The sequence below is a fragment of the Pelodiscus sinensis genome, chromosome 8, assembly GCF_052426305.1.
Source record: "Pelodiscus sinensis isolate ZL-2025 chromosome 8, ASM5242630v1, whole genome shotgun sequence".
Classification (NCBI taxonomy): domain Eukaryota; kingdom Metazoa; phylum Chordata; order Testudines; family Trionychidae; genus Pelodiscus; species Pelodiscus sinensis.
The window spans coordinates 44,431,559-44,435,525 of NC_143059.1; the positions used below are offsets into that span (position 1 = coordinate 44,431,559).

Consider the following 3,967-nt stretch of genomic DNA (forward strand, 5'->3'; position numbering starts at 1 on the left):
TAGAGGGGTCAGCTCAGCTTGCAGAGCTGGCAACAATCAAACTAGCTTGTGAGGCAGGTGCTAGTACCATTTACACTGACTCCTATGCTGTATGGGCTGGAGCCACCCAGTGGATAACTAACTGGAAAAATAATAACTGGGAAATAGGGGGGAAGTCTGTTTGGGGATTGGAATATTGGAAATGGATATACCAGCATGCAACCCAACATGCCTTAAGTATAGTTAATGTGTCAGCTCACCAAAAGAACAACACCCCAGCTGCACAACTGAATAACCTAGCAGATGCAGCAGCACAGATTTTTACTGCCCAGGTGGATTGGGAACGCTTGTACACTTGGCTACATGAAACCTTGGGACACACAAGAATCGATGAGCTGGTGCGGCAGGCACGTGCCTGGGGGTGGCCTATCACTCACCAACAAGCCAGAGATCTGGTACGAGCTTGCACCCTCTGTGCTGAATTCAGGAAACATATAACAGAAGGACAATGGTTTGCCAGGCTAAGAGATGGGAAAGTACTATGGCCAACTTGGCAAGTAGATTATATTGGTCCCCTACACCCCAGTAAACAAGGGTGGAAGTATGTTTTAACTGGAGTGGAAATTGTTCAGGAATTGGTTTTGCTTACCCAATCCGATGGGCAACAGGGTTGTCTACAATCACGGGACTAAACTGCTTAATAGCCCTTGTCCCAACACCCCAGGAAATCCAGTCTGACAATGGCTCACATTTTAAGAACAAACTGGTAAATGAGTGGGCCCTCCGCAACGCAGTCCAATGGACCTTTCACCTCCCGTACTGACCTCAGTCTAATGGCATGGTCGAACGCTGGAATGGACTGTTGAAAGCCCACTTGAGGCCCACAGATGGCAAATGGGGAAACAGATTGGATACTGTGGTACAAAGTTTAAACAATTGGCAGACTCCTACGGGCAGTCCGATCAACAAAGGATTTTTCCCTACAGGGAGAACCTCTCCAAGCCCCACTGTACCACTTAAAGATTCTAAATATGCACCTGGAGACACAGTGGTGATCAAACACCCCAGTTTGGGGACACAAACCCGTGTACTGCACTCCTATAAGGGAAAGGGAGTCTGGACCACTGCAGACGCTGGGCTAACACTGATAACCATTACTGAGGCTTGGATTGTATCCAAGACCGGCTGACCTTATGTTTTATTACAGGAAACTGAGGCAATGGCCCCGAACAGTGCTCCAGTGGGATGAATCCCTCCCAATGCCTGTTTGAAGTCAGAAAGCCATTATGAACTGTATATATATATGTATATACTGCTTTCTGTTGTAGTGTTTGCAATTATCATTAGTTATAGACTATTGAAGCGAGATGTGGCACTCCCACTCACCATGGTTCTCCTCTTCATTCCAACTGCTACTGCTGTACCAGAACATCTGCTCAAAGGTGCTATTCAAACCATTGTTTCTGCTGCTGCTGCCACAGATTGCTGGATGTGCACCCTACTGGATTCCTCTACCGGACTGGGAATTGAGTTTGTCCCTCTCAGCCCAAACGACTGGTGGAACAAGAGCGACATCTTCCGATAGGGACCGGTATGGTTCGATGACAGCAACTACTGCAATCCTCAAAATGACTCTGAGGGGAGGTCAAGGGGGTGGCACTGGACATGGCAACGGACGGTATGGTGCAAGTCAGTAGAATATGTAACTGGAACCTCCAAAGAAATGTACCCCATTTGTTTTGAAAGTAAGGAAGGCAGTGGACCTCAGCTGGGTAGCTTTGAGGACCAACAGTGTACCCACATTGCAACTTTCAATAAGAAACTAGGAGCCTGGGATATTCACACATCAGGGAACACTAAATTGCTGGGAAAATGTTATCAATGTCTCCCTTGGTCACAGACCCCTGTTTGGCATTAGCAATGCTGTCATTATCCCCTTGAATTTTAGCCAGTACCAGGAAAGCAGTACCTGGTACAATAATTCCCTTTTAATAGTCCCTAGCACTGGACACATCTATAACCCTACACTGGTAAATGGTAGTAGCCTGTTGCCTGACCTGTGTGCTAAGGCAGACCTCTTGCCACCAGACCAGATCCTACAAGATCTGCTGTTCGCTCTCCAGTACTCTATCACTAATAGTAGTTACTATGCTGTGTACCTTGCCCCAAAGGAGAGACACACAGGAAGGGGATGGTATAAGGGACCATATTCCCCTATCCTTAACAAAGATTATTTTTCATTTGTGGGACTAAGGCCTACAAATATCTGCCAGTAGGCTGGACAGGATGGTGCTTTCTGGGACATGAGGGTATGTCTACACTACCCCCCTAGTTCGAACTAGGGGGGTAATGTATGCATACCGAACTTGCTAATGAAGCCCGGGATTTGAATTTCCCGGGCTTCATTAGCATAAAGCCGGCTCCGCCATTTTTAAAAGCCGGCTTGTTCGAACCCCGTGCCGCGCGGCTACACGCGGCACGGGGTTCGAACAAGCCGGCTTTTAAAAATGGCGGAGCCGGCTTTATGCTAATGAAGCCCGGGAAATTCAAATCCCGGGCTTCATTAGCAAGTTCGGTATGCATACATTACCCCCCTAGTTCGAACTAGGGGGGTAGTGTAGACATACCCTCAGAGGGTTAACGGTACACCCACACATTACAGCTCCAGATATCACAAACCTTGGAAGCTTCTTGCACCAATCCAAGAAGAAATTTACTATTAACCCTCTTGTGAGACATCCTACAGGTTTCCATCAATTTACCCATGCATTCTTGCCCTGGCTTGGAGTAGCTGAACTTGAACAAGCCATAGTAAATGTGTCAGGGCAACTAGAAATAGCTTTCAACCACACTGCAGATGCCCTGGGCCTACTTAACGAACAGATCCAATCAGTGGCCCGCTTTGCCCTACAAAATAGAATAGCATTAGATGCAATCTTAGCCCAGTAAGGAGGAGTATGTGCTGTGATTAATCAATCTTGTTGTTTCTAAGTGAACCATTCGGGGCAGATTGAACAAGATGTGTCTGCTATAAAAGATGCAGTTAAAGTGTTACATGCTGTAACTAAGGACGGGGAAATCTCATGGTTAAATTGGTTAGTCCAACAGTTGGGATTTTCCCTAACTCCTTTCTTACATTCCATTAGAACTATTTTATTCCGTTTTAACTATTGTAATTGTTGTAATCATTTTCTGCATAACCTTATGTATTGTAAAATGCCTAGTTAATGTAGCTATCTCTTCCATGCACATCCGATATACAGCACTAGGAAAGGATCCCAGCCAATTCCTCGATCCTGAAACCCCTAATCAGACCATTGGGCACTTTTAGATTCCCCCAAGGTGGGCAAAAGGTGCTGGCATCACCGCCATCTTGTATCTTGGGACGTGGTGTGTCATATCAGGGGGTGGAATGTTGCCACATATGAACCCCCTATAACATCCATCTTTGCTTGCCTGGAAGCATACAGGGCACACAGAGCAGTAAAATCTGCATAGTCTTTGAAGCGTTGACAGGAGGCCCGGATATGCTAGCTCACAAGTGACCCTGGACAACTGTAAGCAGAGATAAGAGGGTGGTCGAACTAATCGCTGACCAAGAGGCTGCCGAGGAGTGCCCTTGATTGAAACCCATATTGATATGATCACACACTCGTCCGGGGGGAGGAATCTCCCGCCCAGCAAAGAATGTCCAGTACTCCTATTTAGTTATCTCTCTCTTACAAGTGTAAATTATTTGAAACTCCCTTGTAAGAACTGGCACCACAAAGACAGACCAGTACAATTTGGCATCTTAGATAAGAAAGAGGATACGGGCCCCCAGGGGTATAAAGATGGGTCCAGCAGCACACTCATTCTAAGCGTCGATCTGCCATCTATCTGCTGGCCAGGTTAGGTGTTTGACCTCCAGAGGTTCCACGGGGACGCCCACCTCGTATTCGCCTTTCTGAGGAATTGAGGGACCGACCCTGGCCTGACCCGCTGGAGT

At 46.9% G+C, this 3,967-nt stretch overlaps 1 pseudogene; it reads left to right on the forward strand.

Moving 5' to 3' along the window:
* Window positions 1-1,015: 1,015 nt before the first annotated feature.
* LOC142830473 (endogenous retroviral envelope protein HEMO-like) lies at window positions 1,016-3,494 on the forward strand (annotated as a pseudogene).
* Window positions 3,495-3,967: the final 473 nt, after the last annotated feature.